General features: G+C 48.7%; 1 long non-coding RNA gene across 1 annotated transcript in view; it reads right to left on the reverse strand.

Moving 5' to 3' along the window:
* The window catches only part of LOC111743622, a 93,129-nt gene that overhangs the window by 32,170 nt on the left and 34,685 nt on the right, over nt 1-26,274 (reverse strand). The window contains exons 2-3 of the long non-coding RNA XR_002781796.1: nt 15,501-15,612; nt 9,111-9,326 (exon numbers count right to left, since the gene is read on the reverse strand). This is a non-coding gene — a long non-coding RNA (uncharacterized LOC111743622). The remainder of the gene's footprint in view (nt 1-9,110; nt 9,327-15,500; nt 15,613-26,274) is intronic.

Below are 26,274 nucleotides of genomic sequence, written 5' to 3' on the forward strand. Positions count from 1 at the left end.
TGGGGGGATCTAGGCCTCAGGACCCCCGGGTGATGCTGGAGGAGAGGGGAGGCAGGGTTGGAAATGTCCACAGGGGGATGGCTGTGGCCGGACGGCCCCCATTTTCTGCTGAGCCCCTCTCTATTTTCAGTTCATGGGGTTTGAGTGGAGCTGACCCCACCCCCAGCCTCAAAGATGGTCACATCAACCTTGTCACAACCTGATGGTCACAGAACCTGACCATGGCCCACAGGGTTTGGTTCAGAGAGAGCCACACAACTCAACGTAAGCCGACAAGAACCAGTCCTGGGACTTTTATAGGAAGATAAAGCACTTACTTTTTCTGAGTCGCTAGACTGATAAGGTAACAATAAAAGTAGTAGCAGTAATAGCAGTAATAAAATAATAGCTAATATTACAGAGCATTAGACGTGTGTGCTGCTGTGTAGTGGTTCACATACATATTCATTAACTCAATTAACCTTCCAGAAAGACATGGAAAAACCAGTGGGATCATTCAAGCACCTGGATCCAGCTGTGCCTGAAGCAAGACCACTCCTGGAATTTTCTTTTTTTTACATGAGCTAATAAATTCTCTTTCGCTTAAACCGGTTTGAGCTGGGTTTCTGTCCTCTGGAACCGAGAGAGCCCTGACTAATCCACTTGCTTTCCGGACATTATCTAACCTTCTATCTCTCCATCATTACCGTAGCCATGGTGGCACGCCCATTAACTGTTTTATGCCTGTCACTGACTCACAGGTTTCTGCTGCAGCTCTTGGTCCATCCTGCTCATACAGAGGTGGCGGGTCAGCCCCCTTTCCCACACACCCCAAGCAGCAGAGTGGGTGTGCGGGTGTGTATGCACACCCTTGTTCCAGGAAGGTGCCCTGTAGGGTTTGCTCGGCCTCGAAACAGGCCTCATTATTAATGTGATGACTGTTAATAGCAATGTCAGCTCCCGCACTGGCCAGCTGCTTTGCATACACGGTGATCTCATCCAGTCCTCCCCACAACCCTGTGAGGCAGGCATTGTCATCCCATTTCAGAGATGAAACAATGAGGACCAGAGAAGCAAGTCCTGAGTCACGCAGCTCCCCAGCGGCAGAGTCCGCACTCCCTAACTCCAGAGCTGTGCCCCTTCCACGACGCGAGGCTCACTGACCCCGGGCGTGCCCTCGAGGTCAGCTTGGTTTATCATAGATGTGTTGAATCTGTATGCGTGAAGAATACACATATGTAGGTATTATACAGGTGTGAACATGTATAGAATGGACGTGTGTGATATGTGTGTAGACTCTACATGTGTGTACAGTATATATGTAGAACTATGTGAATATAAAATATAGATGTATATGTGTAGAATCTGTATGTATATAGAATATATATATGTGTATAAAATATATGTGTAGGTTCTGTGTATGTAGAATATATTTATGTGCATATAGTATATGTGTAGGATCTGTATGTATATAAAATACACATGTGTATATAATATATATGTATGGTCTATATGTATATAGACTATATATGTGTATGTAATATAAGTGTAAGGTCTATATGTATGCAGAATATATGTGTGTGTGTATATATATATATATATATGTGTGTGTGTGTAGGACCTATACATATGTAGAATATATTTATATGTGTATAAAATATATATGCATGGTGTATATGTATGTAGAATACATTAAATGTGTATATAATATGTGTATAAAATATATGTATATACATATGTGTGCAGGGTCTATATGTATGTGGATATATGTATATGTATATATGGTATCTGAGTAGAATCTATATGTAGAATATACGTATATATAATACATGCGTAGGGTCTATAAGTATGTAGAATATATGTGTGTATATAGCATGTGTGGAATCTATATGTATGTAGAGCGTGTGTGTATGTCTCACATGTGTGTAGAATCTCCTTGGTTTTGCCCATCCTGTCTCTGGGTAGCAGGTAGGTTGTGCAATGAGAGAAAACAGTGACCATTTCTTCGAAGCCACCTCTATCGCTACTGCCCTGGGCCAGCCACTGTCACCTCCTCCCTGGCTTCCCTGCTTCTGCCCACAGTCCATTCTCTGCCGGGGGCCAGAGGATCCTTTTCGGACCTAGAGTGGATGAGGGCCTCCTCTGCCCAGAACCATCCATGGCTCCCACCCACTCAGAGGGAAGCCCAAGTCCACATAACAGCCTACATGGCCTGCTTGGTCTGGCCCCTTCCGACCTCCCTGACCAAATCCACCTCCTCCTCCTGCCCAGCCACAGTGGCCTCTGTCATGCCCGGCACTCTCCAGCCTCTGGGCCTTTGCATCTGCAGTTCCTCTGCCTCAGATGTGACTTCACTGAAGTCTCAGCTGAAATGTCACCTCCCCGGAGAGGCCTTCCCTGATCACCCTGTCTAGAGCACCGGCCCTGGTTCGCTCTAGCTTCTCATCTGGCCTTGCTATCCTCAAGATCCTCCCATGCGGCATTCTGTATTGGGTGCACTGCTCATTGGTCCAGTGCCTGTCTCTCCCACTAGAACTTCAACACCATGAGCACAGAGACGGAGCGTCCCCCACCACCTAGCACAGTGCCTGGAGCATAGTAGGTGCTCAGCTGTGGTCTACGAATGAAGAAGTATTAGCCAGTCACAAACCCAGCCAGGATTCAGGTCAGCCTTTGCCTTGTTGAATCTGCTCTCAGCCACACAGGCTTTCCAAGGCCTCACCTGGTCTCTCTCCCACGCTGTCCTCTCTCCACACACAGCCCCCTCCATGATCTCACCCCCAGAAAAGGCTCAGGCTTCCTCCTGGGGGCTCTCTGTTCTGGCCTGACTGTGGTTGTTGTCCTTCAGGTCCACAGGGTCAGAGGGTGACATCTCAAACAGCCTCCCAGCCCAACTTCCCCCCACCCCCCAGGATCACTGCCATCTTTCTTATGCTCAGGGTTCTGTCTCTTCTTCGCCTTGCACAGAGGTGAGGCAGTGAGAAGGAAGTGGGCAGGAAAGCAGCCCCCACCCTGCCATGTCCATACACCGGATTCCAGAACCTTCCCAGACGGACACAACGGAAGATGCCAGGCCTGCGCTGCAGGACTCCAGGGCTGACCTGAACCACAAGCTCATCCTGCTCTATTTCCTTCTCGTTTGGGGCTAGAAGGGAACAAACAGAACCTTTCTCTGCTTGCATTTAATCGTTTATTTTTAAAAGGAGCAAAAAGGGAAGTGTCCAGAGCACTTCAGGGCGTGCTGAGCCTCAGGAGGAAATTCTGCCTTCTGGGGCAGTCCCTCCTGCTCTGCCGGAACAGGGTGTTCCGAGTAGCTGAATGTCCGGATAACGGAGGATGACCTCCTTAACCAGGGAACGGAAAAGCGTGGCCTGCGGTTGACTCTGACCAACCAAGGAGCTCTGTTAGGCCAACACTTGTCTTATTTTAGCAGCATTATTGAGTTATAATCCACACACCATACAATTCACCGATTTACAGCGTACAAGTCAATGGTTTTCAGTACATTCGCAGAATTGTGCAACTGTCACCACAGGCCGTTTGACCCACCCCCCAAATACCCCAGAGCCATTAGCAGTCACTCGCCATCTCCCCTCACCCCAACCCCTGGCAGCTACCGATCTACTTTTTGTGTCCATAAATTTGCCTATTCCGGACATTTAATATAAACGGAATCCTACATTATATGGCTTTTTGTGTCCGACTTCTTTCGCCTAACACGTTTTCAAGGTTCCTCCACGCTGCAGCACGGGTCAGTACTTCACTCTGTTTTGTCGCTAAGCAGCCGTCCATTGTATAGATACACCGCATTTTGCTTATCCACTCATCAGTTGATGGACATGTGGGTTGTTTCCACGTTTGAGTCGTCATGAAGAATGCTGCCGTGAACATTCACGCGCAAGTTTTTATGTGGACATAGGTTTTCAATTCTCTTTGGTATCTACCTAGGAGTGGAATTGCTGGATCGCACGGTAACCATGTTTAACCTTCTCGGGAACTGCCAGACTGTTTTTTCAAAGTGGCTGCACCGTTCTTACCATCCCACCAGCAGTGTAGGGTTCCTGTGTCTCCTCATTCTCTCTGACACTCGTTACTATCCGTTTTTTTTTTATCATAGCCATTCTAGAAGGTGTGGGGTGGTGGGCCGATGGTTTTCTTAATTGGAAAATCGGGAACGTTGATATAAAGATCTGGATTTCTGGCTTCTCTTGAGAACGATGGCTTTCTGGCATGACTAGGGTGCATTCGCCACGGAAATTGAGTCACAGCTGCCTCTCCAGGTCCCCACGATCATCATCCAGTCACTTCCCTTGTTGAAAGAGCTGGGATCCTCTACCAGTTAGGCTTGTGATGCTCATTTGAGCCCAGCTGAGGTTTGCAAAGACAATGAACCTTCAATGTTTGGCCTTTCTGGAATCATCAAGCTGCAAACATGTTTTAGTATTCCACAAAGACGTCCTATACTCTCACAATGGCCATGGCACGGTGCATTGTTCCTATTTCTGGATGAGGAAACTGAGGCTTTTAGAGAAGGAAATGACCTGCACTGGGTCACACGCTGACGAGGGCCAGAGCTGGGATCTGGGGCCAGTGGTCTGACCCCACAGCCATGTGTCTACCGTGATATCACGAGGCCCCTCAAGGTCCTTTAGTCTCTCTCCTCATATCCTAATACCTTAACTTTGCAGGGGGAGGCCCTGGATTAAGATATATTCTTGAAAGAACTGTATTTGGGTGAATAAGCCTAGAAAGGCCACAGCGCTTCCACCTGAGAGTCTCAGACAGCTCTGCTCTGTACAGGTACAGGCAGTCTCGATGTCACATATTCAAGTCCTCGATTGACTGACTGTATTCACTGGACCTCGAGCTCCAGGGGACGGGAGCCCTACCTGTTTATTCACTTCTACGTCCCCTATGAAAAGCACCTGCTGACGCACAGTATCTACTATGGAAATATCTGATGCATGAATGAGCTGAAAATAAATTTTAAAATAGCATTTCCAATTTTGTTAAATGATTAACTAAATATGATTTAATTTCTATGCCAGACTGCTTGGGTTCAAGTCATGGCTCCTTCCCTTTATTAGCAAGCTACTCAACCTGTCTGGACTTCATTTTCCTCATCTACAATATGGAGATAAGCATGGTACCCACCTCAAAGTTAGTACATAAAAGTGTTCAGGACACTATTAGAACTGGTAGCTAACATCATATCGTCACCATTATCATCATCATTATCATTATTTGTTTCCATCTGTGAAGCAGGCCAGGGGCTTCCAGGACCAAGGTGAATGAAGGTGCTATCTCAGGGTGACTCAGGTTCTGGGCTGCATCATGGAGAGTTCGCAGGAAGGGTCATGGTGTCCTTTGAGAGGTATAAGGAACCGACTCATCGATGAGCATGAGGGGAAGTGAATGAATGGTGGTTAGCACGAGCTGGAAAATGCACATTCGCTTGAGTTGCTCAATCTATCCGGTGACAGCAAGGCCCTCCGATTCCCTGAGAGAGCCAGGTATGGGTCCTGGGGGCCAGGAAGGTGTTCGGGGCACAGTGTCGAAGTGATAAGAGTCTAGCTGGGTGAGGCAGGAAGCCCCAGACCCAGGCCTGAAGGCCGGAGGCACTGGAGGGTGTGGGAGAATCCCCATGGCCTCAAGCTGGAGGCCCCGGAGCCTGTGACACTGCGGGGTCTTTGGAAGGAGGAGTGAACACTTCCTGGGCTGTTGCTGGCTCAATGTGGGGTGTCCCTCAGCCTCCCGCCTTCCTAGGACCCATCTTTCACTTCCAAAGAGAAAGGCACTTTCCTCCCAAGACCGGGACTCTGATGCCTCCCTGACACCTCGGGGGAGTCTCAGGGCCTCATGCTTCTCCTTAGAGCTTCTGTATCTGTTTTGGTTGAATCCTTTATTTCCACCCCAGTCTCACCTCTCGAGGCTGCCAGTCTCATTTTTCCCCAACCACTTTGTCAGCCCAAGTTCCTTTACCCATCTCTCCAAGTAATAATAACAATGGCAAAAACAGCATTTACCATGTGCCTGTACAGGTGCTGTGCCTGTCACTTTACAGGAAATAACTCGTTTAATCCTCATAACACTCTGTGAAACAGGTGGCCCCATTACCACCCCCAGATCACAGATGGAGAAACCAAGGCACAGAAGGACAAAGTCTGAACTTTATGGAAGAGCTGGCAGGTGGTCTCCTGGGAGTCCTCCTGCCTGAGCTTTGAGTACATCCTCAGGCCACAAATATGTCTGGCAGCCAGACAAGGACCCTGGTGTCCGACCTCTCTGGCAGTGACAGTGAGCCCCTCTGTGTTACTTAGAAAGCAAGAAGGAAATGTCAAGGGCAATTTGGAAAAAAAAAACTCATCCATGGGCTTTGGCATTTTGGCTGAAAGAATAAAAACCCAACCTACAGAGGCTTTAAAAATAAGGACACTTATTATCTCATATACCCCCGGAAGTGAGCGAGAATCAGGGCCTGGTTAATTCAGCCCTTTAGTGACATCTGCAAGGACCCAAGTACTGGGACTTGGGCTTTGCCCTCCAGCTGGCTCTCCTCCTTGACTCCATATGGCTGCCACTTCTCCTAACATCATGACATCTCCCCACTAGAGAGGGAAAGCGCCTGTTTCTTTTTTTCCCTTTATCCAAGAACTTTTATATATAAAATGTTTTAATATTGGTATCATTGAGAACTTTACATAATGTTTTACAAATGCTTTTTTTAATTGTAGTGAGAGCATTAGACGTGAGATCTATTTTTTAAATGAATTTTTAAGTGTACAATACAATACTGTTGGCTGTAGATGAAACTTATAGCAGATCTCTAGAACTTAATTCATCTCGCACAACTAAAACTTTATGCCTGTTGGACAGCAACTCCCCATTTCCCTATGACGGCCACCGTTCTCCCTGCTTCTGAGCTTCGCTAGTTTAGATACCTCATGTAAGTGGAATCATACAGTATTTGTCCTTCTGCCACTGGCTTATTTGACTTAGCATAATGATCCAGCGATTCCACTTCCGGGTATCTATCCAAAAGAATTGAAATCAGGATCCCGAAAAGTTATTTGTACTCCCGTGTTCACTGTGGCATTACTCGCAATAGCCAAGAAGATGTGGAAACAACCTAAATGTCCATCGACAGACGAATGGATCAAGAAACTATGGTATTTACATGCAACAGAACAGTATTCAACCTTAAAAAGGAAGGAAATCCCACGTTATATGAAGGACAATAAGACCCTGACCATTTTGAAGAGCAAGGGAACCTTTCCCAGAATTCCCAGCGATACCTTTGGCCAGAATTACATCCCAGTGCAGCCTGAACCAATCACTGGCAAAAGGAAAGAGGCCACTGTGATTGGTTTAAAACATCTGGAACCCGCCCCTCGGAGCCTGGCTGAAGCCCATCTTCCCTGAGTCTGTGAGATGGGACAGGAGAGTGTCTGAGCAAAACAGGGTGTGTTAGGAAGGAGGAAGTGGGAAGAATGGCTAAAACAAGGAATAGCTCATTGCTGCTGCCAGCACATCTGTCTTGCGCTATCTGGACCCTCTGATTCTATGCTTTTGATCTGCTTCTCCCCCTTCCTCCATGTTCCTTCAACAAACTCCCTTCCTGCTGAAGTTAGCCAGATCTGACTCTCATGAAACACTCAAAGTTCCCAAACAATCGTCCTCAGCCCCATTATCACATTATCACTACTGTATTTATTGAGCACTTGCTATGTGCTAGGCCCTATGCAAAGCACTTCTCTGCCTACACCAGAGACTCTCAGCTACGGTGATTTGCCCCACAGGGGACATTCAGCAATGTCTGATGATGTCTGTGTTGTCAATAACCTGGGCAGGGAGTCTGCTTGCACCTAGTGTGTAGAGAAGAAATGGATGCTGCTAAACCTTCCTGCGATGCACAGGATGGCCCCGCGACAGAGAACGGTCTGGCCCCAATGCCAGTAGTATAGTGGCTGAGATCCCTCTCCCAACCAAGTCTCGAGGGAAGACTCCTGATTAGGATACTTCACAGGGAAGTCCCAGTCCAGAATGCCCTTCGCGTCCAGATTGAAAAACCTTGCCTTACACTATCAAGCAGAGAATGGCCGAGAAGCCTCCCTTATGTGCCCGGGCCCAAACTGAGCTGCCATGGGGCCACAGGCCAGCCTCAGCCCCCAGGAGCTTGAGCTCATTTTACTTCTTTAGGTGATTCTATTCACCTCCTGCCTTGTTCCAAAAGTTGCTTGAGGCAGCCAAAACCAGTGATCATTACTGGTATTATCCGTGAGCGAGAAAGGAAATACACACAGTTCGATGGATAGATATTCAAAGAAGTTCCTCGAGAGGAAATTCACCTGGAGCCATGGACAGGTGGGCAGTGGGATGACAAGAGGTACATTCAGGAGAAAGCTCATTAACTATCAGGAATTCTAGTAGGGGCAAGTAATGGAAACCTAACCCAAAGTGGGTTTCAAAAGAGAGAATGAGAGAAAAATTTAGTGGCTTATGTAACTAAGAAGTTCAGGGCTATGTCTGCTTCAGACACAGCTGGATCCAGGGGCATCGGCGATGCTTTTAGGACGCGGGCTGTCTCCTTCTCTCAGCTGTGCTTTGCCCCATGTTGGCTGTATTTGCAGGCAGTCTGTGCTTCATGGTGGCATAGTGGCCACAGATGCTCCGGGCTGACATCCCACTGGCTCAGCCACCTCGAGACAACAACATCTTCTATTCCGCAGAATGAGGTTCTGTTGGCTTTGATTGGTTCATGTGCCCACCCCCAATCAATGTAGCTAGGGGTCTGGGAAGTTCTGATGGGCAACCCTGGCCCAGGAGTCTAACCCTGGGAATTGGGTCAGCCCACCTGACCCAGGCGGACCAAGGGCAGGGTGACACCCCGGGAAATATTAGAGTGAGGGCAATGAGCTGTAAATGCAGCATCTTCCACAGATACCCAGGGAAGCTGACAAGGACCTGCGCTGAGCCTGGCCTCAAGCCCAGAAATGAAGCTGTCACCTTTCTGCCCTCGGGGAGGAGGGGAAGATATAAATAAGTGTAATTCAAAGCTCTGTGTGATATGTCCTGGGAGAAAGAAACAAACAAAAGGCTATAGACATTAGAGGCAAAGCCTCTGGACTCACCCCTGAGGTGAGAAAGGGCACTCCACTGCCAGGCGAGGCTTGAGCGAGTCTGAGGAAGTGTGAAGGGACAGGATGTGTCTGAGGAACCAAGGGTCATCTGCTTGGTTGGCTGCACGGGGGACGAGGCTGCAGAGGTCAAGGAGATGGTGCAGGGCCCAGCTTACTCAGCCAAGGTGTTTAAACTTCATCCAGGTGGCAGCAGGAGCACCGACGGTTCTAGAGCAGAGCAGAGACAGGATCTAGAGTCGTGTTTTCGGAGGATGAGCTCGACAGGTGTGGAAGAAGGAAGGCTGGAACAGGGAGGACTGTCGGGCAGCTGTCACAATTGTCCTGAGGCAGGTACGGGGCGTCTGAACCAGGACGAGGCAGTGGGGAGGTGGCAGGTAGCGCTTTCCTTGTTCATCTGCCTCCAAAACACGTTAACTCAACACACCTCAAGCTGAGTATGGCATCTGCCCCCAGGCCTGCTCCTTCCCCCAATATCCCCGTTATAGAAAGTGGTCCCATCAGCCTCCCAGTTACTCAACCAGAAGCCGCAGATTGTCCTGGACTCCGCCCTTTCCCCATGACCTCCGTAGCACACCTAGCGGACAACGCTGTGGCTCCAACTCTCAAAATACACCCTGAATGCCACTTCTCACTGCCGCCGTGCCCCAAGTCACTGCCCCCGGTTCCCCATCTCCACCCTCGTTGTCCCCATCCCGGCGTCATTCTCCCCAGAGCAGCCAGAGGGAACCTCTAAAAGGACAACGTCTCCTGTTGGGACATGAATTTCAAAGGCAGTTCCTGTGCAGTCCTCCTCTGGTGGGTCTCCATCACACTTAGAAGGAAGTCCAAAATTCCCGGGCCCGGAGGCTCTGCGGATCTGGACCCGTGGCCCCTCGACCTCGCCTCCCCCACTCTCTCTCCCTCCCTCAGCTCCAGCCCCACTGGCCTCCTCGCTGTCTGCAAAAGGCCAAGCCATGCGCTACTCAAGGACTTTTCATTGTCCCTAGGGGGCAAGGCACATAGTAGGTGCTCAATAAATGTGGGCTGAACAGAAGCCTGGGAGATGGAGGCCTGAAGCCTGGCAGCAGTGGGGTGGCGGGGGACAGTGGGCAGACGCCACGGTTACCCAGTTATGTTAAACGAAGCCCTTGTACACCAGCCGATACCCGAGGAAGGGACCATGGCCACCCCAGGCTCATCCCCCACGTCCGCTGAGCATCCCTGGCACTCGCAGCCATCCCCACAGGGCTGAGAGTCAGGAGAGGAGGAGGGCAGAGGAAGCCTGTCCTTTGCCTGGGCCCAATATCCCTCTCCAGCTCCTGGCCCTCCTCGGGAAGTCAGGGACACAGGGTGCAGCGGGGGGCCCAGAGCTGATGACCAGGTGGCAGGGGGCTGGACGCGAGGACCTTGGGAGATCACCACACCACGAATTAGCCTCTGAAACCTAAGTCTCTCCTTTCATTCTTTCTTAGAAAGATTAAAAGATCGCAAAGCTGCCTCCTTGACAAACACGCTGGACTTGACCAGTATTTGCCCAACGGCTCCTTGTGCCGTTGGTAGGACGTTTCTGTTTGAGCTGCCAAGTGGACTTGTCCAACACCAGAGGGTTCTGTTTGCTGTTACCAACAGGGGGACAGGAATCCTGGACATGGGACGTGGTCAGGCCCCAATATTGGGGAATGTCCTGAGAGCAGAGACCATTAGAGCCACTGAATAAGCCATGGCCAGCTGGGGGAACCAAGCCCCCTTGCAGGGGCATGACCCTGCCAGGCAATAGCAACTGCCAGAGCCAACCTGTTTTCAAATACGGAGACAGAAGACAGGAAGTGTCGGGCCAATGAGGGCTAAGCAGATCCGGAAGTGGAGAACAATGTGCAGAAAAGGGAATGGGGACTCCGGTTCCCACGCGGTGGGCTGGTGCTTTCGGTTGCCCAGCTCCCAGCTGACTCCCAGCTACAACGCAGCTAATTCTCAGCCACGCTTACTACGTGTCAGGCCGTGTTCCAGCATTTTACACGTGTGACTACAATTCACTGAGCACTGACCATATGCAGGACATTGTTCTAGACATTAGCAGTGAGCAAAACATCTCAAACTTCCTGCTTTTATGGAGGTGACGCTCTAATGCTGCAGCAAATAAATATAACACGTAGTGCGACAGAGGGTGATTAAGTGTTTTGGAGAAAGATAAAGAAGAGGGAGAGTCCATTTACGGGAAGGATTATCAGTGGCACAACATAATTGAGAGGCGAGTATTATCATTATTCCCATTTTGCAGATGAGGAAACCGGGCACAGAGAGGCAGTGTGACTTGCCCAAGGTCACTCAGCTGTTAAGTGGCTGAGACAAGATGTAAACCTAAGCCCTCTGGCTCCAGAGTCCTGATTCCTGGGAGGAGGACAGCGGGTCCTCTGTCTTTAGCACAGACACCGACCCCCACACACAGCCCTGGGACAGGAAAGGACTTGGCGGGGAGCCAGGGTGAGGAGGATGAGAACTGGTTTTGGCCTTGGATCAGCTCCCAAACTTCCAGCCTTGGAAGGCATTTCTCCTCCCAAGGCCTCAGTTTCCACTTCTGCAAAATGGGGAACTGTAATTCCTGGAATGGGGGCACCCTGAGGTCATGGCTGGGAAACTCCTTCGTGAAACGGGCCGTGGTAACACCCCAACAGCTGCCATGCTTGCCCTGCAGCTCACTCTCCACCAGCAGCCAGAGGCAACTCCGTAAAACGCAGTCAGACCTTGTCACTTCCAGATGCAGACCCTCCAACGACTCCATCTCAGAACGAAGTTCCAACCCCGCACCCTGGCCCGTGGGTGGCCCCTGATGTCCTCTCCCCTCGGTCACTCTACTGCAGCTGCCCTGGCCTCCTGGGTGCTCCTGTACAACACCCAGCTCCGTCTTGCCTCTGGCTTTTGTGCTAGCCTTCCTCTCTGCCTGAACCGGTGCTGAGCGGCTCCCCGTCCCGTTTCCTCCTATATGGGCAACAGGATTCGCCCCGAAGCCAGGGCTCTGCTGTCCCCTTGGTGTCAAGACGCTCCACAGACAGACCCAGACGGAGACAGAGACACGTGCAGAGAAGGGCAGACTCACTCAGCACACAAGGCACACAGAGTTGGAGACACACATGGAGCAGATACACATAGAGCCACAGATACACCAGGGAGATGCACTCACTCAGACAGACACAATAGACACTGATAGCCACAAGCCTGCTCAGACACACTGCCACAGTGTGCAAGACATGCATGGACACACTTAGAGCCAGTGTCAGACATATACATTCCCTTCCATACACACTCACCCACACACGCACTCCAGCATCTCTCACACACACACATTCTCTCTCTCCGTCTCTCTCTCTCTCTGTCTGTCTCTGTCTCTGTCTCTCTCTTCCTCTCTCTCTTTTTCTCTCTCTCCAGCATCACACACACCTCCCTCAGGCACCCGGAACAGCCCTGTGCCAAGTGTCCTGGGACGGGGACCGCCCGCAGCCAGCCATGGCGGGAACGTGTCCTGGAGAACAATGCCTCCCCACCACACCACCTGCGCAGACACAAGGAGCCATTGTCAGCCTGGTGCTCGCCACAGGGCAGCCTCTCAATAGCGCGGTGCAGTGCAGGCATGTGGGGGCGGAAGGCTGGCGGCTCCCCAGGCCCACCTGCTCCCACCCTCCCACCCCAGGACCCCACCTCCTCCAGAGCCTCCTGCCTGGTCCTGTAGACCCCAAGGGGCTTAACCCCCTGACCCACCTTCCCTCCCCAACCCCTCAGGGCTGAGTAACTCACCTCAAGGGGCAGCTAGGGATTACAAGGGGTGGGGCCTGGTGGTCAGCATTGTGGAACGCAGATTCAAACACACATGCTGTGTGACCCTGGGCGAGTCACTTTGGCTCTCTGCACCTCAGCTACCTCACCTGTAAAATGGGCTCATGCTGTCAGCTGTCTCACAGGATTGGTGGGAGGATTAACTGAGTCAGAGCATACAAAACGCCAAGGCAGTGGGGACAGGCCTGAGATCCAAGAGGCCTGAGCTCCAGTGCCAGCCCTACTGCTTCCTTGCCATAAGGCCCTGGGCAATTGATGTCCCCTCTCTGTACATCGTTCTTCTCACCATGCAAATGAGGATGATTATTATCCCTCCCTCTGAGAGGTATCCGTTCTGTGAAATGCTTACGCACAGCTGGGGTCTGGCACACAGTAGGCACTCAATCAGCGCTGGCCATGATCATTATCTTACATGGACTGGGGCTTGTTTATCCATTTATCCCTTCTTTGCATTCATCTGACTAGTGTTTTCTGTGTACCTACTATGTGCTGTGACCAGTGCTGAGCACCTCACCCTGAAGTCGCTCCGTCTCCCTAGGCCACAGTGGGCTCCTCACTGATGTTTGTTGATGGACTCAATGAGAGAAGGTGGTTCAGTGATTATCATCACTTCATACCCCGGGAAATCAGCTCAGAGTGGTCATGTGACCCGGGTCAGCCTCTTAGGGGCTTGTGACATGTGGCCAAGGCCCTTTGTAAAGCGGTACAGGCCCACCGATCCCCACCCCGCGAGCAGGGCTGTGGTGAGGACAGAGCAGGGCACAAAGGGAGGGTGCCGCTCAGTGAGCGAGACGGCGCAGGGCCACCTTGGCAGGGGGGTCCCCATCTTTTTAGGACCTGCTCCTCCTTGTCCCCAGGTCTCTGCTCAAATGGAACCTCCCCGCTCCTAACCCCCACTGCCACGCCTATTCATTTCATTAGCTCCACCTGACTTCAGATGATGTCTTTAGTGGCTTGTCTGGTTTTTTATCTCCTCCTGAACTGGGGTTTCTTGACCTTGGCACTCCTGACGCTGGGGCCAGATCCTCCTCTGCTGTGAACCACTGTCCTGCGCATCGTAGGATTAGTTTAGCAGCAGCCCTGGCCTCTACGCACTAGATGACAGTCGCATCCCCTCCCCCACCCAGTTGTGACACCACGAATGCCTCCAAACATTGCCAGTGTCCCTGCGGGACAAAATGGTAACCAGCTGAGAAGGGCTGGCAAGGATTTTTATCTGCCTGGCTTCCTGCCATCTGCCCCAGTGTCTGCAGTAAGCATTCAGTGCACACTCGTCAAATGAATCTTGAACAGACGAATCCCACGGACGCTTGCCATTCCCCTGTCCCGGATTACCCTTCCGCCCCTTTGTCTGGTGGACTCCTAGTCACACTTCAAGGCCTTAGCAGGCACCGTGTAAGAGGAAAGTGGCCGAGCAGAGACTGGGCTGAAGAGGAGAGCACCTGCTCTGTGTCCCTCTGAAAGGGGCACCCATGACGCACTCCGGCCTTCTATGTCCTACAGGAATGTGGGCCTACTAGTATAGCCGGATCTTCCCATTTTTTTCAAGAGAAGCCAGAGAAATGGATTTTATATGAAATCTCCTGGAATTTCAAATGTTGGCAACAGATTCACATTTTTAGAAAATACTTCAAGGGCCAAACCAAACATACTCCCGGCCTGGATTTGGCCTGTGGGCGGCCGGTCAGCAAGGTCTGCTCTAGGGGGTTCAACGGGTACGGTCACCTTCGAGTGTGATAAAATGGCAGGACACAGTCCTTCCTGGTGTCCCACTTGCATCCCCGTCTCTGTAGCAGTGTGGGAGGGGTCCTCACATAACAGGCAGCTCCGATGGGCAGAGGCGAAACCCCCACCTCTAGGCAAGACCCACAAGCAACGAACGTCCCGGCCCACCCTAGACCGGCTGTAGGCCCAGCTCAACCCAGGGTCGGGGGCAGATGTGTGGGTGGAGGGTCTCATCCCCAGACTGTGGAAGACATTTGTGGCTCCAAAATTCCCATACATCAGGCTCAGGGGAGACCAGCCGTCATGCCAGGGCTATTTACCCCAGACTCTCTGGCCTCTCTAAGAAGTAAAAACAGGGAAACCAAGGCATGACTGGGCCTAATGGTCTCTTGGGCAGGCTCGGAGGAGCCAGGAGGCAGACTTCTCTGGAAAGTCCCTCTCCTTCAGAACTGGTTGGGTGCCAGGGAGAGAGAACACCCGGGGTCTCCTAGTCTCTGAGGCTCTAGCCACATCCAGTAGCTCCTCAAGCCTCTGCCCTTCCTGGGATAGAACTTTCCAGAAACAGAAGTTGAAAAAAGCCCCTCTCTGAGAACTCTGGGTCCCCTTCATGGGAACTGCGGGACTGCAGAACAGGGGCATGAACCCCAGTCCCAAGGCCCAAAGTTGGCCGGAGACCCTCAAAGCCAAAGCCAGCTCTCCCACCACCCATAACCCTCTCGAGGGTCTGAAGGGCTCCACCCACCATTTCCCTCAGCCAGACCCTACACCAGCCAGGCCCAGGTCATATCAGATACTGGTACCATCATTCAGGAGGCCGAGAGTCTCACAGACCAGACTTCAAAGCCTCACCTCTCTGTGTGAGCTGAGGCAGGCCACCTGGGCGCTCCAGCCTTGGTTCTGTATCCGTAAAAGGCATCCTTCTGTTGTAGGAAGTCAATGAGCCCGTGACACACGGCCGGTGCTGGAAAGAGAAAAAAGATAGTAACATTTAGTGAGCAAGTACTCTGTGCTGGTACTGAGCAATCTACACTCTTCATCCTCACCAAATAACCCTGCACTTGCTCACTCAATGAACATTTGATGAGTACCTACTATGTGCCAGGCTCTGAAGACTTAATGGAGAATGACACAGAACTGAACGAGCTTATTATAGTCTAGAGTGTGGGGAGAAATCAACTCCCAAAATCATAACATCAAGTAGTGGGGAAAAAGTTAATGCTGGGTAAAGGGACAAAGAGTAACAGGAGGAATTTAAAAGAGGAGGTCAGAGCAGGCCTCTTGGGGACATATAAACAGAGACCCAGATAGGGAGAAAGAGGGGTATCTGAGGGAAGGATGCTGCAGGCAGCGGGAACAGCAAGTTCAAAGGCCCTGAGGCAGGGGAGAGAGAGAACAGAAGGAGATGAGGTTGTAAGGGGGAAGGTGGACCACGCAGGGCCTGCTAGGCCACAGGGAGGACTTTGGTTTTTCTGACAAGTGAGGTGGGAGCCACCTGAGGATTTTAAGCAGGGGAGGGTCATGACCTGATTTCCTATTACTATCCCCATCTCAGAGATGAGGAAGCTGAGGATCGGAGAGATGAAGTCACTTGCCCAGGGTCACACAGCCATTGAATGGCAGAGGTGGAATTTGAACCCATATCTGTGTAACTTCCAAGGCCAGAATCTTTTTAATTCCTTGACTACCTCTGGTTCTGGCGTGAGTCAAGGCCGGATCAGATGGGGAGAGAGGGGACCTCTCGGGGCTGCTCTCTGCAGCCTTGTGCCTCTGCCTGACACACCACATCTCCTCCCCACTCATGCCTTCTCCCTTGCCCTCAGCCATTTCATAGCTGTCTGGGGCCTGGGTGAGCTCCTAATATTTAAGACCCTTCCTTCCCATGTGCAGACTAGATTTTCAGTGATGGATAAAAGAGGCCATTCAAAGGACCAAAGGAGGGTGACAGGCAAGGGCCCAGAGTCCCTGGGGCAGCTGTGACTCTGCCTCTAATTTGCAGAGTAGCTAGATGAATCCCTGGTCTCCAAAGTCATGTTTGCTTCAAGGATAATCACTTTCTTTTTCTTGTAAAAGGAAGAGAAATTGTCAGCTGGGTGGTTTCATTCTGAGCTTGTCGATGTCTTTCCAGTAACTGAAGAGCAGGGGCCGGGCCACTGCCTGGAGGCTGCCTGTGGAGGCTTCAGGGGGCCGTGGTTGATGCCACCTGGCCCCCCTTGCATCACCCCCCTCTCCGCACCCCTTCCGCCTACTCCTATAATTGTGGTATTTGGTTTCCCTTCTATACCAAATGTGAAACTCTCCTGGAGGTAATGCAGAAGGGAATCGGTGTCAATCTCTGAACTGTGGTTGAATGAAGGTATTCTTAGGCGCCTACTTGCGAGGGTGGTGAACTTCTGGTGCTAAAAGCAGAATTGCTTTTCAGTAAATGTTATTACTCAAAAGGAAGTTGTCACCACTGCCGCCACCTCTAGCCTCTTTCAACTGCCACTCTGTCTGTCAGGACCAAGGCGGGAGCGGGGTCTGTCAGCAGCTCCCAGTGACCCCACCAAGCCCCCGGGGGAAGCTCTGGCTGTCTTGGCTGACCCTGGCCCACTGAAGCTGAAGTTCAACACCCAAGGCCTGCCCAGGCATCATATCCCAAGGTGCCAGCTGTTTGCTGAATCAGCATTTAAGTCTCCAAGCTTGAATGTTCTTGGCTGGGTAGAGCTGGAGCTGAGGGTGGGATTGGGGGCACAAAGGAACGCTGTCATTTGGTTTTTTTTTTTTTTTTAGAACTGTTGTCTATCTTGGCAACTTATCTCTCGTAATCCCTGTTTTCTCTTCTCTAAAATGGGAGATAATGACACCTCAACAGAAAGAGCTAAGCACAGTAATTGGCCGTAGTAGATGGTTAATAAATGGTAAGGTTATTGTGAATAGTGAAAACGACACTGGATTTAAGTCAGACAGACCAGAGTTCAGATCTCAGCTCCACCATGACAGGTTGCATGACCTTAGACAAGTCCATTGCCTTCTCTGAGCCTCAGTTTTCTCCTGTAGGAAGTAGGGATAATAACGATACCTATTGTGCAAGATTGCTGGGAGAATTAGTGAGTTAGAGCATGTAAACCATCAGGCACACAGTAGGTATGCAATAAGCACAAGTTCCATTCCTTCTCTTTCTTGACTTAGAGAGGCTAGCCCCTGGGCTGTTGGTACACCTGAGCCACCCAGTCCACAGGCAATGGCTGAGTTCTGCCTTCACTGAGAAACTTCTATGAAAGTATACACCAGAATCTGGAGAGCAGACAAGACCCAACCAGGCTAACCTCAGTTCAGCCCCTTCAGGACACATTCTGATTGTGAGAAGGGACACAAACCACGGGATGGATGGACAGTCACAGTCCCAACCTACAGCTCTCAGATGACACCTCGAGTTCCCTTCCTCCACCTGCCACAGCCCTGAAAAGTAACAATTATGCGAATGAGCACTGTGCATTTCATGGATCATCTCGTTGAGTCCCCACAGCGACCTCTCAAGAAAGGTCCCCTCACTGCTCAGCCACTCGCAAGTGTGGGAGCTGAGGCTCAGGGAGGCGAGAGGTCTGGTCAGCTGAGATTTGAACCCAGAAACTTCATTGTCAAGCCACACACTTCACCACTACAATATGTCTAATGAGATTCTGATGGTGCCTCCATGTTACCAAAGACACAATTATATTCAGACATGTCTGGATATAAAAAATTGTATTTGTGTTCTTCAATAATTTTTTTTTATTTTGAGATTATTGTAGATTCACAAAAAGTTGGAAGAAATAAACGGAGAGACCCCACGTACCCTCTCCCCAGTTTTCTCTAGTGATAACACCTTGCGGAACCATAGAACAACATCACGACCAGGATGTTGACCCTGACACAGCCAAGATGCAGAACATCTCCAACACCCTTTCACAGCCCACCCTGAACTCCTTGCCCACCCCCAACTCTGTCCCCGACCCCCAGCAACCACTAATCTGTTCTACATTCCTATAATTAATTGGATGAGCTCAAGACTGTCATATAACTGGAATTATATGGCATGCAAGCCTTTGGGATTGACTTTTTTTACTCAACATAATTCCCTAAAGAGTCATCCAAATTGTTGTGTGAATCGATATTTGGTTCCTTTTTATTGATGGATAGCATTCCATAGTATGGATGCACCACAGTTTATTCGCTGTTGAAAGGCATCTGGGGTGCTTCCAGGTTTTGCCTGCTATGAATCAAACTACTATGAACACTTGTGTACAGGTTTTTGCATGAACACAAGTTTCCATTTCTATGTCCAGGAGTGTAATTTCTGGGTCATATGGTAGTTTTTAAGAAATTGCCTAACTGTTTTCCAGAACATTGTACCATTTTACATTCCCACTAGGAATGTGTGAGTGATCCAGTTTCTCCAATGCTCGTCAGCATTCAGTGTTCTCATCATTTTTTGTTTTAGTCATTCTGATAGGTGTGCAGTAATATCTCATTGTGGTTTTACTTTGTATTTCCTTAATGGCTAATGACATCGAAATTCTTTTCATGTGCATATTTGCATCTGTGCATCCTCTTCAGTGAAATGTCTGTTCCTGCCTTCTGTTCATTTTCTAATTGTATTTTTTTAATTGCTGATTTTTTAGTGTTCCTGATACATTCTAGATACTAGCCCTTTGTCAGATATGTTGTTTGCAAATATTTTCTCTCAGACTGTAGTTTGTCTTTTCATCCTCTTAAAAGGCCTTTCACAAAGCGAAAGGTTTTAATTTTGATGAGGCACAACTTATCAATTTTTCCTTTTATGAATCATGACTTTGGTGTTCAAGTCTAATAATTCTTTGCCTAGCCCTAGACCCCAACGATTGATTTTCTTTTAACTATAAAACCTCCGTAAATGTTTTATGTTTTACATTTAAGTCTATGATTCATTTCGAGTTAAATTTTATACAAGATCTGAGGTTTGAGTCAAGAATTTGTTTTGTTTTTTTGTCATTGTTTTCTTTTGTTCTGTTGCCTACAGATGTCCAATTGCCCCATCAAGATTTACTGAAAAGGTTATCTTCCATTGCATTTCTTTTCACCTTGTCAAAAATAAGCTGGGCATGTTTGTGTGGGTCTATTTCTGAGTCCTGTACTCTCGTCCATTGATTCTATGTCTATCCCTCTGCCAATACTACGCTGCCTTGATTACTGTGTAGTAAACTTTAATATTGGGTGGAATGATTCCTCCCAGTCTGTAGGAAATTGTACATCATATTTTAATTTATTGACAAATGGGGTGGCAAAGCTCTGTTCCTCAACTTATTCATTTAAAAAGAGAAGACTGAGGCAGAGCTGGCCACGTGGCTGCCAAAGAGTCATGCTCCTCCTCTAAAGTGTAGAGTGGTAGGTAAGTAGCTGCCCAGCCAGGTGACTACATTACCCAATTGCCTTTGCATCTAGGTGGCACCATGTGACTAGTTCTGGCCAATGGAACGTGAGGAGAAATGTATACATGTGTGTCATTCAGGGTGGATGGGTCCTTCTCCACCGTCTCTCCTCTCACTGGCTGGATGTTGATCCCCAGGGTGACTTTGGAAGCTACCAGTCGAAGATGGCAGAGTCCCCACTAGTCAGGATACCTGAATGACTATGTGAAGCAGAGCTCTTTCTCCGTGTGGCCATCCCAACAACCAACAATGTCTGCGTTTATAAATGAAATGTTATAACACTATTAAATTTTAAAAGTTAAAATAAAAAATACAACATACAAAATACCTATCCATGTACAACTGAAACGATTTCATATATCCCTGACATAGTCACAGTTTGGGAACTATATAGTCTAAACCCTGTGTTATATGCTAGTCCACGTTCCTCCTCCTTCAACTAGGAAAACAGAAGCCCAGGGAGGGGAGGGATTTGCCCAAGGTCACACATTAAATCCAGGGCTGCATCCAAGTAATTCCACTAGTTAAATATAACTTAGTTCCATGAACCTTTGATTCCTTCTTTTAAGAATGGACAAGTCTGAGCGTGTGTCACTCGAGACTCCAAATGGACGATTATAAAGACAAATCATAATTAATAATTCCTTATGGGGCAGGTCAGAGAGCTTCCGGGGCAGGGCGGCGCCTCTGAGCTCTGTTTTTGGAGAGAAGTAATTTTAAGACTTCCCGCCTTTCTTGAGGGGTGGGGGAGCAATTTAAAATAAGCCTAATAAACATGGTTCATGCAGCTGTACCTGTGGAATGAAGCTCTCACTCCAGAAGCCTCTCAGCCTTTATGATGTGGCATCTGTCTGTGTACTGAGGTTAAAGAAGAAAAACAAAGACCAGGAGGGATTCATGGCAAAAAATAACATGAACAACAATAATTCCTTGTGGAACCGAGTGGGTCAATTCTTTGCGGTTGCTGAACTGAATGGGTCAAAAGGCATCAGAAAAAGTGACTTTGGAGGAGAAAGGGCAGCCAAGGGCCCTGGTGTCAGATTCACAGACCCTGGTGCAAGCCTGCTCTGTTCGGAATAGCTGGGAACAAAGTCAGTCCTCAGCCACTGACTTTGCCACTCTGTGCCTCAGTTTCCCCACCTATGAAACGGGCATAATAGTACCTATCACTTAGGACTATTTGAAAATAACATCTCCAGAAGGCTCTGGGGTCCGCCCAGGTAGGAATCTCTGTGCCTCGGTCACTGTGCCCCACATCGCACCCCCATCATGCCCAGGTTCACTGTGACCACAGGAGCCTTGGGCCCAGCTTGACAGGTTAAGTCTCAAAGTTAAGTTGTAGCAAAGTTAACTTGCTGACTTGCCAGCAACTTCCCGCCCTGGGCTGTAGAGGGGCCAAGCAAGGGAGGGAAAACAAAGGCTTTTGTTTGCCCAGCCTCAGACAAAGGTGAGAAACAGCAACTCCTGCCCAATCCTGTAGAAGCACCCAGAGCTGTCTGCTCAGGCTTGGAGCCAGATGAGTCAAGTCAGAACATCCTAGTGGGAGACTCAGAGCTCAGGGGTGGGAAGCGATGCTGAGAGAAATGTCCACCATCTATCTATCCATTCATTCATCCACTCATCCATCCATCCATCCATCCATCCATCCATCCATCCATCCATCCATTTATCATCACCTATCCATCCATCCATCCATCCATCCATTCATCCATCACCCACCCATCCATCCATCTATCCATCAATCCATCCATCCATCCATCCATTTATCCATTACCCATCCATACATTCCACAAGGACATATTAAGCATTATGGGGAGCCAGGCCCTGGATTGGACACAGGGGAAACAGCTGCAAATAAAGTCCTTGCCCTCAAGGAACTGATATTCTAAGCAGGGAGATGGACAACAAACAATTATATAAACATTTCATATAATGACAGAGGCTGAGAAGTGCTAGGCAGAAAAATAAATCAAGAAGAGTGAATGCAGAGCTACTGTCAATGGAGTAGTCAAGGAGGGCAGGCAAGAAGTGATGGGCCAGATCTGGTGGGAGAAGAGCAAGTGCAAAGGCCCTGAGGCAGGATTTAGATTGGCATGCTGGAGCAACAGCCTAGAGACCAGTCAAGCCAACATGAAGGGAAGGAATGAGGGTGGAGGTGAATCGGAGGATAAAGCTATAAGGGCCCTCCTTGGAATAGGGAGACCCAGCTCCAGGTCTGGTTCTGTATAGTCAAGGGATAATTCTTTTCCCTCTCGAGACCTCAGAGTTCCTTTTTACATAATGAAGTCCTAGGTGAGATTGTCCTTTCCCATCTGCGGCTCTGTCATTTAAAAAAATATGGCCTTATTCTTGCCTTAGGATCCAGAGGAACAGGGTGTGGACTGTGAGAGTGAAGACCACAGGGTCTGGAGTCAACATATTTAATCTCTCTGAGCCTCAGTGTTCCGAGCCATAAAATAGGACTAATAATACCTCCTCACAGAGCTCTTACCAGGAGTTGATTAGATGCTACAGGGAAAGTGTCTATTCTGGGCACCTTCCCTAGCTACTATTTAGGTAAGACAGTGACTGTAGATTCTGCTGACCCTCCAGCTCAGAGGCAGAGTGTGAAGCTCTCAGATGCCCCTCTGTGGTACTGCTGGCCTTGGCTGGCAGGGCAAGGCTGGCACAAGCCTGAGGCCTGGGTCTCCAATGCTCGGTTCTAATCACGAGGGGATTACTGGAGAGAAAGATGGATAGAGGCCTTCAAGCAGCTCAGAGGCCTCCACCCTAGACAGGCAGCTCAGCACCAGTACAAAGCTCTCTTGGGGTAGGCAGCAAACGTTCCCACCTGGCTCCACCACGTCCAACGCTATGACCTTGGGCTGTCCTTTTCCTTCTCTGGGCCTCAGTTTCCAAGTCAGAAGCATCGCTCGGTTCTCCTCCCACCTCATCTGATCCTTTCCTGTCTCAGGGCCTTTGCACTTGCTGAGTTGGCCACCTGCTATGCTCTTTCCAAAGTTAGCTCCTTTTCTTCCTTTAGGACTCAGCTCAAATGTCACCTCAGGGAGACCATCCCTGACATAATCCCTGCCCCTAGCTCTGAGGGACACTGGGAAGAGTGAGCATCTAGTCAGTTCAGCACCAGTAGTGGAGGTGGGCAGGCTCTGCCTCAAAAGCTGTAGAGACCTCAGACCACTGCAAGGTGTTTTAACCTTTCCCCCATCGATGGATATTTAGGTTGTTTCCAGTGACCATCTTGGCACATACTCCTTGTGCCTGATGTTCGCCAAACAATGGAATTGCTGAGTTCTGGAAAATATGAATTTACAATTTTACTGGATACTATGAAATTGTCTTCCCGAGAGGCCGTTCCAGTTCACACTCACACCAGCAATATGCGTGTGACCAGTTCCCCAGTCTCCTGAACACTTCACACTATGAATCTTTTCCTTTTGTCAACCTGAGGAGTAGAAAATGTCACCTAATCATTTTGTAAATTTGCATTCACCTGGTTACCAGCAAGGCACATCTTGCAAGGCACATCAGCAAGGAACATCTTGCAAGTTTATCTGCCATATGTATCACATTTTCTATAAATTGCCTATTCCCACCCACTACCCCATTATTCTAGTGGGTGGGGTTCTTTTCCTTATTGTTCTGCAGGGATTTTTATATATTATGGAAATAAATCATTTGTCTACATTTATGTTGCAAATATTTTTACCCGAAGTTGTCATTCGCCTTTTGAGTGACTATATGCTGTTCCCTCGGGCTCATGACTTTTCTGAAACTAGGAAATAGATGTTGAGGGGAAGGGGGTGTGGCTAAGGGGAAAGGGGATCTTCCTGAGCTGACCCCATTTTGTTCTCACCAGCCCTGAGTACATTGTGTAATATCTCCACTGCTCGCCCTTTCATTTCCGTGTTCTTATCACCAATAGAAAATAGTATTAGGGCCCCAGCCACAGGATTTTTTAACTTTCGCTTTAGGAATTTTTTTTTTTTTTCAAGTAAGTTTACAGAACTTGGACGTGGAGAAGAGTAATTTCCAGGGCTTAGCACTCTGCGTCCCTGGTGGGGAGTCAGCCAGGCTGAGCACCCCTCATGGGTGTCATTCATTAACTGGCCTTGTGAATAAACAAGTTAGATGAATCCCGGGAATTTGCAAATTCTTTCAGAAGCTGCCAATTGTGGGCCATTGAATAAATGGTGTAAAAGGCATGTGGTGAACAAACGGCCTAAAGGTGAAACTCAGCAATGGTTGAAGTTATCCTTGGAAATCTTTCATATCACTTATAAAAGGGCAAGAGAACATGGTTTGGTGAATACAAGTACATGTACAGTACACAAAGTCAGGGATCGGCAAACTGTAGCCTTTAGGACCGATCTGGTATTCCACCTGTGTTTGTAAATAAAGTTTTATTAGCACATAGCCACACACATTAGTTTCGTATTGTCTGTGGTTGCTCTCCAGCTACTGTAGCTGAGTTGAGCAGTTGCAACAGAAACCATATGGTCCAGAAAGCCTAAAATACTTATTCTCTGGTCTTTCACAGAAAAAGTTCACTGACTCTTGGACTAAGTAACAAAAAAGGCACAATAAAGTTAAAATGATAGTGTATTTTTAGATACATAAAATAGGAGGAAACATGATTAAAAAAATATTTGGCCAACCATGTGTGGCCGAATCTCTCTAAACTGAATGTATATCAGGTGTATTCCACTGCATAACATGGTTAACGGTAGGACTTGGGTCCAGACATTTAATTCAAAAAAAAAAATCTGCTACTGCCTAGCTCAGCAATCTTAACAAGTTACTTTATGTCTCTCAATCCCCACTTTCTCGTCTGTAAAATGAGGGTGACGATAATACTGACCTCATAGGGTTGTGTGAGTATTAAGTGAGTAAAGAAGACTCTTAGAACAGGGCCTGGCACGTAACGAGTGCTATATAATTATTTGGTTTCATTATCATTATTGCTGGACACAGACGGGTCTAGATCGGAGTCATGACTGTGCTACTCTCCAGCTATGTGACCATAAGCATGCAATTTCCCTTCCCTGAGCCTCAGTCTTTCCATCCATAAATGGCATCATAATGGTTTCCATCACCTGAAATTGCTGTAAGGGCTGGGCTTAGCATAGCATCTGGCACACAGCAGGCATTCAAAACATGTGAGCTATTATTGCCACTGTTCCCATTATTCTGACTTCCTTTCTGACCCCAGAGCCTCCACACTGTCTGCAACTCAGCCTTCTTCCCACCTTGAAAGGCGGGTCATGACTCTGGACCCGCTGTGTACCAGCACTGTTTCCACCGGTGGTTGCTTACTTAACTGTCCTCTTAAGTAACTTCCCGGCCATGAAAGGGCTGTTTACAAACCCCACAATTAGCCTTCCTGGAACAACAAATTAACATAAACCTAATTAAGCGTGTTTCTTCTGGCTCAAGGCACAGAGATCTAAAGACTTGGGCACAGCAGCCATCAGTTAAATAAACGTTTATGAGATGTATGGGTGAATGGATATGTAGAGGGATAGATGGATGTGTGGGTAAATGGGTGAGTGGATGGATGGATGGATGGATGGATAAATGGATGGATTGATGGAAGAACTGATGGGTGATTAGATGGATAGATGACGTTTAAATTGATGAATAAATGGATAAATGAAAGGATAGAAAAATAGAAGGATAGATGGTAGGAGGGACAGAAAAATGGATAGGTAGATGAAGAGAAAAAGTGGATGGAAGTGTGAATGGATGGATAAAGGCGTGAATGGAAGGACTATGTAGAATAACGGAAGGATGGATAGATAGATATTTGGATGGTGGATGTGTGGATGGATGGATAAATAAATGAATGGAAGGATAGCTAGATGAAGGGGTGGATGGGTAGATGAACAGATGGGTGGTTGGAGTTTAGTAGAATGCTGGAGAGAAAGAGTGATATGAATAGAAGTTCAAGGCTCTGACATCTGGGGTCTTGCCCTGTTCTTCACTGAGATGCTATGTCACCATCCAGTCAAAGGGACTCCAGCCTTGTGATGTCAGAATAACTCTGGGTTTACATTCAGTCTCTGCCACATCCTAGCTCTGTGACCTTGAGCAAATCCTGTTACTCTCTGGGCCTTAGTCTCCTCTGTAAGATGAATGTTAGAAACTCTCTCCTTTCACAGGGCTGCTGGGGCGGGTAACAGGTTAAGTGCCCAACCATG

Source organism: Pteropus vampyrus, unplaced genomic scaffold, assembly GCF_000151845.1.
Source record: "Pteropus vampyrus isolate Shadow unplaced genomic scaffold, Pvam_2.0 Scaffold117, whole genome shotgun sequence".
Classification (NCBI taxonomy): domain Eukaryota; kingdom Metazoa; phylum Chordata; class Mammalia; order Chiroptera; family Pteropodidae; genus Pteropus; species Pteropus vampyrus.